The sequence below is a fragment of the Nannospalax galili genome, unplaced genomic scaffold (assembly GCF_000622305.1).
Source record: "Nannospalax galili isolate Female #2095 unplaced genomic scaffold, S.galili_v1.0 scaffold135, whole genome shotgun sequence".
Taxonomy (NCBI): Eukaryota; Metazoa; Chordata; class Mammalia; order Rodentia; family Spalacidae; genus Nannospalax; species Nannospalax galili.
The window spans coordinates 77,753-92,135 of record NW_008338998.1 but is presented as its reverse complement, the minus strand read 5'-3'; the positions used below and the strand labels follow the sequence as shown (position 1 = coordinate 92,135).

The 14,383-nt window shown below is 36.3% G+C and overlaps 1 non-coding gene across 1 annotated transcript; it reads right to left on the bottom strand.

Moving 5' to 3' along the window:
- Nucleotides 1–13,924: 13,924 nt before the first annotated feature.
- On the bottom strand, nt 13,925–13,991 carry LOC115070489. The gene has a single exon (XR_003849645.1). It is a non-coding gene; the product is annotated as a small nucleolar RNA SNORD109A (small nucleolar RNA).
- Nucleotides 13,992–14,383: the final 392 nt, after the last annotated feature.

The window sequence follows — 14,383 nt, the reverse complement described above, 5'->3', positions numbered from 1 at the left end:
CAAATAAACTCTCTTCTTCAAGTTGGTTTTGGGAAGAGTGTTTTATCACAGTACTAGAATAACTAAAACAAAAATTGGTACCAGAGAGTAGGATATTGCTGTGAAGGATCTGACCATGTTAATCTGGGGAATAGTGGAAGCATTTAGAACTTTGGGCTGGAAAAACCGTTGAGTGCTTGAAGCTTAGTGAATTATTCTGTGGGAACTTGGAGAAATGCAGATGAAAGGGAAGCAAAGACTTACAGAGCTATTTATGTGATATATTTTGAATTAAGAATTTTGGGGTGTGAAACTTGCTTTACTGGGCTAATGGATGCTGATTAGCTGAAGCTGAAAAAACAGCTGTGATTAAGAAGAGACCAGCATGTTTGAGATGAAATCTTCTAGGTCAGCACACACAAGCTATTTAGAGAGGGAACCAAGGTTGCATCTCAAAGCTGAACTTGGTAATGTGTAAGAGTCTTTTGTGTGGTACTGGCTTTGGTGACATTAAAGCCATAGATTGATGGTCATGGACAGAATCTGAGGCTCTGCACCATGTGAGGCCAGAATAGGCCTCTGGTGAAGGTGCAGCCTCAGTTACAGTGTGAAGACTCAAGGATATACTAGAGATGCCAGGACTATGGGAAGACCACCAAGGGCAGTTGGGAGGTATGCAGTGGAGCCAGCCTGAGCCTATAAAATACAGTGTGTTGCAGATGGCAGAGCAAGTTCTTCCTAAGATTTGGGAGACCAGAAGCTTGTGAATGTGTCACAGATGTCAGGCATTAAGCTCCACTGTTGGGCTTCAGTTTTGCTCAAGTGCACCCCACCCAGTTCTTTCCTTTGGAAACAAGAAAGTATTTAATTTGTTTTTTATTTTGAGCCTACAGGTAAGAGACTTTGGACTTTTAAAGTGTTTGAATTTTTAAGACTCTAGGGCTTTTAAAGTTATAGTGTGTTTTCTACTGTGTTATTAATATTAACATGAGACCTTCAAGGGACAAGAAATGAGAAGATTATAGTGTGATAGTGATGTTTGTGTGTCAAGTTTACAGAGGGTCAGTTGTGCTACATAGCTTCAGTTGTCAACTTGACACACCTGTAAAGAGGGAACCTAAGTTGGGTAATTTCTTATATCAGACTGGCCTGTGAGCATGTCTGTGAGGCTTTGATTGTTGCTTGATGTCAGAGGGACTATCCCATTGTGCCTGGTGTCAACCTGGGAAGGTGATCCTAGGTTGTTTAAAAGCAGACTGAGCACAAACCAGAGGGTACAAGAGCCAGTAATTTGTGCTTCACCATAGTGTCTGCTTCTACTCCAGGTTTCTGGCTTTATTTCCTGCCCTGGCTTCCCTCAAAAATGGAGTATGACCTGGGCTAAGAGGAAACAAAACTTTTCCTCTCCCACTTCGCTTTTTGGTCAGTGTTTTATAACAGGAATAGAAAATAACTAGGACAATAGCATTATGAAGGATCCCTTGTGTGTTATGGGTCTATTTTCTCTTGAAATTTCTCTCAAAATTACCTTTTAACATACTGTGGTATGAGCTGGTCCTTTGCCTGGCAAACTAAATTGCCAAGGTATAGCCATGCCTCCATCCCAATCTTGGTTGCATTTACTCATCTAGGATTATAAACTTGACTGGTGACCTGTAAGAAAAGGAGGGTTGGGGGCAGTCAGTCACTCCTCCCACTCAATCAGTTCATCTTAGCTGTAGGAGTAGGAGGGACTAAGGATAAGGGCAAGAGAAACCAGAGGGGATGGCCTTCATCATCTTGAACCACTGCCAGAAGGTCAGGGGGCCCAGCCATGATGTAGGGAAAAAGCCCAGGAGTGCTCACACCTTTGTAAGTATCTCCCACTGCCACCTTATGCTCTGTTAGTAAGCCAAATAAATTCATTTATTCCCTAAACTATAGGTTGGAGGAATATTATCTTAGGTGATGGGAGGACGGCACAGGAGCTGGAAGCCACAAGCGCTTCCCAGCAGTAAATTTACACACACAAGGTTTTGGGCCTGGGTGTGGTGGTACATGCCTTTAGTCCCAGCATTAGGGAGAGAGAGGCAGGTAGATCTCTGTAAGATTGAGGTCACCTTTATCTACACAGCAAGTTACAGGCTGGCTGGGGCTATAGGGAGATCCTGTCTGAAAAACACAATCCCCCCACCCCCACCAAAAAAATAGTAGAAACAAAGCTTTCAGTAACATTTGCTTAAATTACTTGCAAATAATTACAGACTAGTGAACATATCTCCCTGTGGTCAGTAGTTATGGTATGCCTTTTAATGACTGTTGATTGCAAAATAATTTTATTGGTGATCTTTTTTTTTAGATTTTATTTTTCAGTATTGTGTGTCTTGGTGAATCTCTTCAGGGATTTAATGTGTTTGGGTATGTTTGAACTCTGTGTACTTTGATGCCCATATTGTGACGCAGACTTAGGGAGTTTTCTGCCATTATTTCTTTAAGGGTCTACCTTTTTATTTCTCCATCCACAGTCACTATATTAGGTCTTTTGTTCATGCCAAGTTAATCAGTTATTTATCTCTAATAGATAAATTTAAACAATCTATTTTAGGTTCAGAGTCTTTGTTCTGTATCAAGTCTCTCTTGTATTATTCAACTCCTGAATTTCTGTCTTTAAATTTCCCTGCCTTTATTTCTCTTTTAAAAATTTTTTCTAATTTCTTCATATAGTGTTTTTCTGGTTTTCTTGTATTTTGTATTGCTGCACTTTCTTAAAACAATCACTGAATTATTTCTCCAATAATTTGTAGACCTTGTTTCGGGTCAATTACTGGAAAATTATTGTAGTTTGTGTGTGTGTGTGTGTGTGTGTGTGTGTGTGTGTGTGTGTGTGTGTTTCCTTATTTCTTGGTCTTTCATATTTTTAACTTCTTGCACTGCTGTCTCGGCTTTTGGAGTCACCCCCTCCAGTCTTCACTGATTGGCTTTGAGAGAGAAACACCTTTAGCATTCAATAAAACTAGGGATTCTGAAGCTGTGACCTTTTCTAGTCACGAGCTTGCTCCATTCTTCTTGTTCTTTCAAAGGAATAAGGTTGCGTGGCTTTTCTTTAATCATCTATGCCCAGATGAGTTCTGAAAGCCTCCTGTTAGCTTTTGCTTAGGTAGAATCTTGAAATTCACAAGTTTGTGTGTCGTCTCCTAGTGCTAATGTCAGGCCAGTTGCCTCTGTGTGCTCTCATGTTGTCTTTAAGGATCTCATATTATGTCCACTCTTGATACTTTGTGGGGTGTTGATATCAGAAAACTATTCTATTTTGTTGCCATTGATCCATAATTTCATTATATAAGACCATCAACATAATTTTTTCATTGAAATATTATAAAACAAAGACAAACCATAAACAAAACACATTTGTACTTTTTAAATTTTTCATGTTACCTTTATTGCTGTTTTTAATTTCTTTATATGAATTAATTTTACTCTCTAGTGTCTTACTATTTCATACACTGGAGTACCTTTAGCACTTTTGGAGGGGTATAGGTATAATTAAAAAAGATATCTCCTAATTTTTGTTTCCTAGAGATGTCTCCACCGCTCCTTTTAAAGTAGTATATTTTGATGAACATTGAATTCTGAAGAATTTTGTTTCATTACTCTGAGTACACATATTGCCTGTTGGTCTGCAGGTTTTGGTAGGGAGTGAGTTGTCAGTTTTACTGAGGCTCGTGTATATGATGAATTTTCTCTTGTAAACTTCATCAATCCCTTTGTGTTTCTCATTTGAAAGTTTCACTGTGACACTTATAGATGTAGTTGTCTTAGAAGTTATGTTACTTTGAGCTTCTTGATGTTCTTGGGTGTGTAGAAATTTTCCTCATATTTAGGAAGCTTTTCACCATTTTTTTTTTAGTTATTCCCCTTTCTCTTTTCCTTTTTGGGCTCCAATTATGCATATACAGGTATAACTGATAGTGTTCCACAGTTCACTGCTGCTCAATTCATTTTTTCCAGTTTTAACAGTTTCTTTTTTTCTCTTAATTCCTTGGGCTATAAAGTCTCAGTTCAAACATCTTTCATTAACTGCTTCTTCTGTCTGCTGAAATGTATTATTTGGGGTTCTTTTATGTAATATATATTTCAGTCATTTTATTTTTTTCCATTGCTGGGAGTCAAGTCAGGGCCATGAGCATGTGTGGAAAGCCTTATACCACTGAGTTACATCCTCTCCATCTAGTTATTTTATTTTTATTTTTTATGTATTTTGGTCTTTTTTGAGACAGTGTCTCTCTGTAGCCCCAGCTGGCCTGGAACTCACTACGTAGACTAGGCTGGCCTTGAACTCACAGAAATCTACCTGCCTAAGCCTCCTGAGTGCTGAGACTAAAAGCGTACACCACCACACCCAGCTAAGGTGGTGCTTTCTTATAATTCGTGCCTTTGAACTGTAGTCAGTATTTGTTGAAACATCATTTTCCTATTTAGATATTTACATGTCTTCTTTAGTCCTTTGAATATATTTTAATAGTTGATTTGATATCTGTGTCTAGTTAGTTCAGCATCTATCTTTTCTTGGGATACCTCCTATTGATATATTTTCCTGTGCTTGTGCCATAATTTCCTGTTTCTTTGTGTATTCTTTTGTTTGAAATCGGACATTTTACACAAAATATGATAAATCTATAAACAGTTCTTTCCATTTCTAGTTTTGTTTTTTAACATGATTTTCCTGTACAGATTGTGGAAAGTCTATGTCTAAAGTATGTGAATACTGAATTATCTTCTCAATCAGTTTTGTGCACAGATAATAATTAGACAGTGATCTCCTCAAATACCTCTAACCAATATGTCCCTCACCCTTTACTAAGGTACTTTGTGTATGTCTGTTTTGGTTCACATTTAGTACTTATGTAGTTCACAATTCTTCCTTAGCCTTAACCTACTACTTGCACAAGGCCTCATGACAATTAAGCAGTTAGCCAGGAAGCAACAAGGAACTTCAAATGTTTCCTGTGCTAGCATACGTTTTATATATTTATGTGGACTTCCAGCCAAAAAGGAATATGCCAGTGTTTTCCAAAGCATTCTTTGAATTTATCACGTTTTCTTTCTCAGCTCGATTGTTATATTTTCATTATTTTATTTTCATTTGTTTGTTCATTTATTTATTTATTTATTTTGGTGTTTTTGAGACAGGATCTCCCTGTAGCCCCAGATGGCCTTGCACTTGCTGTGGAGACCAGAGATCAATCTCACAGAGATCTACCTGTCTCTGTCTCCCAAGTGCTAGGACTAAAGGCATGTGCCACCATGCCCAGCTCTTATGTTTTTTTTTTAACCCTAGCTATATTAATTATTCAATCAGCTATGATAGTCACTAATTTCCATGAATTTTTTCAGACTAATCCTCAGATGGTGGAATTTAGTCACTGAAAAATTTTCCTTCCTATGGTTTTCCAGGCGTGACTTGGGAGGCAGGGGCAGGCAGATCTCTGTGAGTTCAAGGCCCAGCCTGGTCTACATAGTGAGTTCCAGGCCAGCTGGGGCTACAGGGAGACCCTGTCTGAAAAAGACCAAAAAAAAAAAAAAAAAAAAAAATCCTATGGATTATATGAGTTATATTTTTCTAGGAAACTTCCTCAAGGGGCCAAATAAAGTAACTCTGTGGCGATGCTGCTCTGTTGGCAGGATTCCACAAATCTTTTCTTCCTTCTTCTCTCATGTCTACTGTCCTCCTGCTTTGCAAAGCTGCCACCATGTTTCAGAAAACAATATATGAAGGGAACAAGTTTTTAAAATCCCATAAATTTTGAAATTTTTACTAAGAGTGAAACATTTTACTTGAATAAAACTGACTTTTTTTGAGAAAAATGAAAAGGTCTCTGTTGCACAGGCTGACCTTGAAGGTGACATCCTCTTGCCTTAGCCTCCTGATTACTGGATTACAGGTATGTAACCATGCCTGGTTGATTTTGATTATTTTTGTGAAGAGACTAATTTTATTGAAAAGGAGATTTTTAAAATGCTTTTACCTTGACTTTCCAAAGTGATTTTTCAAATAGTGATTCGTTTTTAAATGTTACACCAATCTTGAATCCATGGTTAACTAGATTTAATCATAAAGCATATATATATGCATATATATGTAAGTATATTTGGGTTTCATTTACTAAAATTTTGATTAGAGATTTACATTTATGCTGAACATGAAAGATATTGTTGTATAGTCTTCATTTTAAACATTTGTTTTATATATATATATATATGTATTGCTTTTCAAATACAATGAACTGGGAAGTGTTTTCTTCTTTTATATTTTCTAGACGACTGTGAAATTGGTTTTTTAAAATTTAATGTGAACATATAGGAGCCTGGAGTTTTCTCTGTAGGAATATCTTCAATTAAAATTCATTTTGTCAGGGCTAGAGAGATGGCTCAGTGGTTAAGAAAACTGGCTGTTCTTGTGGAAGACCCAGGTTCGAGTCCCAGCACCCACATGGCAACTAACAATGGTCCTTAACTCCAGTTCCAGGGTATCCAACAGCCTCTTCTGTCCTCCATGGGCATTGCACGACACGGGTGCACTTACCTACATTCAGGCAATACAAGCATACACATAAAATAAAAATAATAAAATAAAAAAAATTCAGTTTGTCATTTATTTTAGGCCTATGTTTAGTTTTAGTATAAGAATTCAGTTCTATAAAATATCCCCCTAAAGTCAATGGTGACAACATGCACAAGACCCACGCAGTCTCAATCAGACAAAAATCTAGCACTGAACTGGGGAAATGGGCAGCAGGCCCCAACCTCAGCTGAGGAACTATTGTCAACTGATTACTGCTGGGTGAGGGAAAGTAGATCTTTTTTAAGGGAGTGACTCTAAACAGGCTGACTAGACTCCAGTGGATGAACTTGCACTGAGGGATATCTGGATACAAAAGCTTGACTCAGTAGGCTTAAACATATATGACAGAATGCATGAAATCCAATGAGTGGGGGCTATGAAGGGTTGCAAATGGGGGAAGTGTCTCAATGTGATTAAGATGCATTGTATGAAATGCACAAAAATTCAATAAAAAAAATACATTGAGAAATAAAGAAAATACAAAAAAAACAAAACAAAACAAACTGTTTTAGGAACATACAACAAATTTTCAGATGTGGTTTTTTTTTTTCCTTTATGTCTTTTCAAAATGCATTTCAATTTCCTTTTCAAATTCTTTGTTGATCAGTGCATAGCCTCGAGGTGCTACTTTCTTTTCCAAATATTTGAGAGATTTTCAAGAATGATCCCCCTATTTCTAGTCCCATTCCATTTTAAAAGTAAATCAACATGTTTTACTTAAATTTAAATTTCCTAACTTTAAATTTACTTAGACTCATTATATCACATGATAATTTCTATTTCTTAACATGAATGTTACTTACCACTTCTAGCTACCAAAAGAAATGGCTAAAAGAAAAGCAAGCAAATCGATTTAGAAAATAATAAATAGTATTATAATGAAATAACACAATTGTCTTTAGGTATTATCTGAATGTCTTATGTTTCCTTAGAACTCTGATAACATTACTGATAGTTACAATCCTCTCAATCCTCCTTATAATCATTTGGTCATGTTTTATTTCTAGACTTTTTATATTTAGTTCTTCATTCAAGTACTTGAATACAATCAACATTAAACTGTTCAAAATAACAAAAATACCAAACCTCTCCTTAATGTGAAACCTTAAGGCTGAAGTCTGCTAGTGAAGCTATTCTGGAATACAATTGTGTGAGGGCAAAAAGAAAGTCATGTACATAGGAGCATTGAGAATAAAGAGGTCACGGTGTTGTGATAATTGTGGAAGTCCTTTTGTTTTTTTTTTTTTTAATCAAAGGACATTTACCTATTTGCTGATTGGTATGGGTGAATAATAGTTCACAGCACTCAGATAATTATACTTATCACTAATCTTGGTAAGGTTGCTCCTGTCATGTTATCCTTTTTATAACTGAGTTGCTTTTTTACATAGTTGTCTGCATTAGCATGACACTATACATTTCACCTTTAGCCTATTAAAACTGGCAGTAAGTCAACTTCATAAACTTTAGCAGAACCAATTCTTTAGGGTAATAGCACAGTATAGAAGATGGCAGTTTGACAAGTAGAAAGAACTGAAAGTAATAAATATTGCTACAAGAATCAATTTTCAATATTTATCACTTACATGCCTGGAGCAAAAAGAAATTAATACCAAATCAACATCCAATATAAGCCTGTTTTCCACAACTCTGTCTCTCCTCAGTACCATAAGAAATTGTTTCCACATTGGAAAAATATCACTGCCATGTTCCCAACTATAGATTGCATTACTAGAAGCAACCCAGGACAATATCCAATATTTCTCTTTCATCAAAAAATTGGATAAATTCTCTTGAAAAAGGTGTCACATCAAAAAATTTCTACCATCACATTCTGTTGTCTGAGGATGCTTCATTGTTGAGAGTTAAGGGATGTATTAGTATTATTTCTGCCCTCTGTTCCACTATGTTCCATGAGCCTTAAGTGTAGAGGTTTCACTATCACTTAGGGCTGGGCATCTCTCAGGCATATATTCTCTGTTTGTGACCAGTTGTGAAACTCAGTTGCACAAAGAAGCTTCTTTGATGAGTGGTATACAGTATATGTGCTGGATTGCTTTAGTTGTCAAGTTGACACATCTGGATGGGGGCGGGATCAACTGGGGAACTGCCTCCATTGGACAGGCCTGTGTCCATGTCTGTAGAGTATTTTCTTGATTGTTGAGTGATGCTGGAGGGCCCAGCCCATGTGGGCCGTGCCACCCCTGGGAAGGCGGTCCTGTATAAGAAAGCAGGCTGAACATGGGCTGAGGGAGCAAACCAGTAGGCAATGTTCCTCCATGGCCTGTGCTTCAGTTTCTCCTTCCAGGTTCTTACCCTGAGTTCCTACTTTGGGTTCCCTCACTGATGAACTGTAACCGGGAGATAGATGTAAGCAAAATACTCTTTCCTCCTCAAGTTGGTATTGGTCAGAATATTTTGTCACAGCAATTGAAGGCAAACTAGAACAGTATACTTGTCTGTAAATATAAGAATTCTTTCTTTCTTTTCTTTCTTTCTTTCTTTCTTTCTTTCTTTCTTTCTTTCTTTCATTTGGTCTTTTTGAAACAGGGTCTCCCTGTAGCCTCAGCTGGCCTCGAACTCACTATGTAGACCAGAGATCCACCTGCCTCTGCCTCCCAAGTGCTGGAACTACAGGCATGCACCACCACACCCAGCCAGAAGGATCCATATTTAGCATACAGTAAGAAATTTCATTTATCTAGAGATATGACAGAGATAGGGTTCTCACTGGGGTTTATGATCTCTCCAGCCATATGTATTTGGCTATATTTACAGTGCTACCCATGAGTTCCCTCCCATTGATAAGGCTTTAAGTCCAATGAGATAGCTATTGATTACCCCTAGATAAAATTGCCACCAATAGAGACAGTTTGCTCTGCTAGTCATTGTGGTTATTAGGCTTTACAACTTGGCTGGGCCAACCACCGATTTTCTCCCTGGTGAATGAACATAAGGAAACAGAGGCTTTCAGGCCTCTGGGAACTTGTTCATGAACTTTCAACAATGGTGACAGTGTGCACAAGACCCATGCTAACTCAATCAGACAAAAACCTATCATAGGATGAGGGAACTGGGCAGCAGACCCTAATCTTAGCCAAGAAACCATAGGTAAATGATTATTGTGGGGTGAGGGAGAATAGATCTTCTTTAAGGAATTGAGTCTAGATATACTGACTAGACTCCAGTGAATGAACTTGCACCAAAAGACACCTGGATACAAATGCTTGACTGGATAGGACTTAACATATATGACAGAATACTTGAAATCTGGTGGGGGAGGGGCTTTTGGATGGGAGGCGGTCTAAATTTGATTAAGATGTATTATATGAAAAGCACAAAAACTCAATTAAAAGAAAAAAAATCTACTGCATATGGTTTCCCATTTTCCTTCTAGATGTGCTATCCAAATCAAAAGCATATATGTAAACTTATATTTGCATGTCTATTTCACCATGCCTACATTGGTATTTTCCTTCATTCTAATTATCAGTTTCTAGTAAGTCAGTAAACAAATAATTCATTCCCAATCCATACAAATTGACTTGACAAATCATATTTGATTTGTATTTGTGCAAACTGTGTATTTAGAGTCCTGACACAAAATGATAGTGAAATATTGTGTACATAAAGTTCTGAGACTGCCATGTTTGCTGGAGGTCCTTGAGCTGTGCATTCAATGCAGACCTGGGAAACTACAGTTTCAACAACACCTAGGTAGCAGCACACCGACAGCCTGATAGTCTCACTTTTCTGAGTCTTGTTACACACACACACACACACACACACACACACACACCCTGTACATTCACCTGGAAACTGTATAAAGAGTTAATATTATTAATATGAAACAAAGATGTGACTTGCATTACCTATCCAACATTTCAATTACTGGAAAATAATGTCCATATATTTTGCTTTTTCTATATTGCTAAGCAAACGTTCTGCTTGATTAAAATTCCTTATTTACAATGTGTTGATTAACTACCTTAATATACGACTTCCATTCGTGTCTTTTCTTTTTTCTTCCATTCTCAAGCATACATTATCAGCACTAAAGATTAAAAAAAAAAACTCACAGTCAGTTAATAGAATGGGGGTATTGGTCAGCAGACCAATCCATGAATGTCTCAGAGGACATTCATGCTTTCCCTTCCAAGGGTCAGGGAAGAGGGAGTGGAAAGAATATAAGAACCAGAAGATAGGAATAAAAGCTATGAAATACTGTGTTCTGGGAATGGCTTACCCATTGCAATCATGAGCTCATAGCAGCTACAGTTACCTACACTGGACCTGCATAAAACTGGAACTATCGATATCAATAGCCAGTTGTGAATGCAGGAGGGATTTGTGGGCCATATCCCTCTTGTTGAATTATTGGCTTAATGATGGATTCAGGTGGTTGAGGAGTCATTATCTTCAGATCTGTACACACTGGTGAGTGCACCAGGCTCCAATGAATAGTTCCCAATGTATTTTCTCACAGGTGACCTATTAAACTCGCTAGGTCACAAAATGAAACAAAAAGAGATGATCATGGAGAAAGGGACATTTAGGCAAGAGAATGGAGTGACAAGGGTAGGATGAAAATAACAGAACAGATGAGAGTAATCAGAATGTATTATATACATGTATGTCAAAGAATAAATATGACTAATAAAATCTTCTCTATATAGGAAATGTAATATATTCAAAGTATCTAGAGATGAATAAACACTAGAATTTTAAAAATTCTTATTAAAATGTTAAAAATTTGGAAAATAGTTCAGAGTTTGAACTTATAAATTTTTCCAAATTGATATTATAAAAGCTATCCCAGTCAAATTTTTCATATTAATGTGGCTTTATCATTGTTAATAGTTTTTACTTTTCACTGTCTATATTTTGTCTATGACAAAATTAAATTATAAATTTGTGAATTGTGCTTATTATTGTAGAGAAAGATAGAAACTTAAATATCTATTCAATGACTCAGAACTATTAAATTTTGGTATTTAAGTTTTGCTTTCCAATTAGAAGTATTGAGGTGACTGAAAATTATAGATTATCATGGTATAACTGCCAGTGATAAATGCTACTGTCATGATACATGTTTATAAACATCACCGTCGGTTTTGATTATATGAACTAAATTTTATTTTAATAAATGTCATTTAAGATATCCCAAATAACAATGTATTACTTTACTTTCTAACTATACATCTGTCAAACATGGAGCACTTTATCACAGATTCTGATACAGTACTGAAATAAGTGATCTGAAAATTTGGGTGGCAATTTGACTATCTTATTAAAGGAAATACCATGCATCTAACTTTTAATAATAAGTATAATTTCTAGGAAAAATTTCCTAAGAAACAGGAGTATGAGTGCGTGTTCATTATGAAAGTATGATATATTTCAAGGCAACGAAAATGGTAGCTATTATTCTGGAAAAGAAAAGACTTTAACAAAATGAAGTGTTCTTTTTATTCATTGAAGCTTTGAGTATATCTATAGTTTCTAGATATACATAGAGTCCTCATGAGATTGTATTATGCATATTCACTACCAAAATGGCATAACAAAAAAGTGTTTTCTTACAATTAGATAAATTGATATGTTAGTTGAATGACAGATATAAAAGTAGATGGACTGCTGTTACAGTATTAATAAAAAAAATTCCTTCCTAACATATGGCAACTAGAAATCAGGGAAGAAATTTCAAAGTAGTTCATTGTAAGCCAATTTATATTCCCTATATTGTTAAAATTTCTTAAAATGAGGTAAAAATAGTTATTTATGACTAGTGCTTTTGATTTTTGGACTCAATAAGGAAAATCAAGGAAGTCGGATTAAGAGTTGAAACACAGTTTTGTTTTAATGTATCATGAACTCAAAAGGTAAGGTCTTGAGAAGCCAAACAACAGTCTAGTCATTCTATCTGTTAACTTATATCTTGTCTAATTCCTTGGTATTACCTTTTTTTTTTTAAATGTATAATACATATGGCTCTCTATTTCCCTAAGATCTATGAGTAACATTCTTTGAATGTTGTATACAAATAATTACCCTGTGATTTTTATAATAGATAATAGGGTGTGAATAAAATAATTTAAGTATGTGAATGGATATGTTTTAAAATGAAAATTTATAAGTAACTACTCCAAAATATACCCTTCTGAAAATGCTGTTGTTAGGGAAAAAAATACTTGACATTATTAGAACATCAACCATTAGGCACCAATTAAATATAATCTACTGCATAATATTCTCAAGAAATGTATCAGCTAATATGTATGCTAGCTTGGTGGGATTTTTTTTTTTTTTTGCTTTCGATTGAAGTATAAAAGTGTATATACTAAATTTGTACAGCTCAATAAATTTTCATCATCCCAGGCCAGCAATTAATCAACAGAGGTAAGACATATTTCAAGATTCCAGAAACCACCCAGGTGTCTGACTCTCACATGCCACAGAGAGAGAACAAAATTCGGTGGAAGGGAAGGGAAGGGGAGGGGAGGGGAGGGGAGGGAAGGGAAGGGAAGGGAGAAGGGAAGAAGGGAAGGGAAAGTTCAACTGAATCCTCAAGAGTAAACTACAAGCAGAAATATATATGACTACAAAGACCTTATGAACCAAAACTCCAGTAAGTAAACATATGAGGACAGTATAATAATATTTTGGTATCCACTATGAAATTGCCAAAATAATTATCCAAAATTCTATGCTTTTTCCATAAAGCAGAAAACTAAAATGAAAGGGAAAACAACCAACAACAAGAAGGATCCAGTAGGAAAACTTTTTTCAAAATCTAAATGAGAAAAAAAGAATATATCACAACCATATTCCCAATTGAGACTCTGAAAAGATAAAGTAGGTGACCTCAGAACCTGACACAGAGGACAAGTCATTGATTTCAAAGGATACGGGTTTAATTACTCACCCTTATTCTAGGAAGTGAAGATTCCAGTCCTTCTATCCCAGTAAAACAGTACAGAATAGTAAAGACATTGACTTAAAAAGTACTCAGCAGCACTATTAATTAGTGGACTTAATGGCATTCCATTGTCTTAAACTTTTAGCAATACTACTGACTCAGTATATTTCCCAGTTGCTTGCCTCTAAGTTGATTCAATTTTTTCAATTTCCTCGCTTGATACACAAGAACATATTTCCTCTATACAAGCATCTACAGGTCTGTTCAAGTTAAGAGAAATGAAACAAGTCTTAATCACTTAATACATAAAAGATGCACCTGGCCTCATAAAATAGTATGCTGAAGCCTGCCCACAGTGATATGTCATCACTGAGGGGTCTCCACTCAAACTCAGGATTTCAGAATCGTGTATGTCCTAACAGAAGACCACACATCTGGACCATTTGTATGAGTCACTCAGCATCCTCAGACATTTGTACTCATCATCAAGGCAAGTACCTTCAAAAAAAATAATCATTTCCTTAGCCAGGCTGAATCTGGGAAAGTTTGTCTACTGTATTATGAAATAACACTAATGTACAATGGCCACTTTCTTAGTTTCTGAATAGACTTGTCACACTGAATAATGTCAATGTTACATTATTATGAAGACTATGACCTGTGTTGTCTTAGTAAAGTTAGAAATAAATAGGGTATCAAGGGGGCTGGAGAGATGGCTCAGTGGTTAAGAGCACTGACTGCTCTTGCAGAGAACCTGGGTTTGATTCTCAGCCCCCACATGGAGGCTAACAACCATCCATAACTCCAGTGCCAGGGGATCCAGTGCCTTCCGACCTTCTTCGGCATTTCATGACATGGGTACACTTACACACATGCAGTAACTT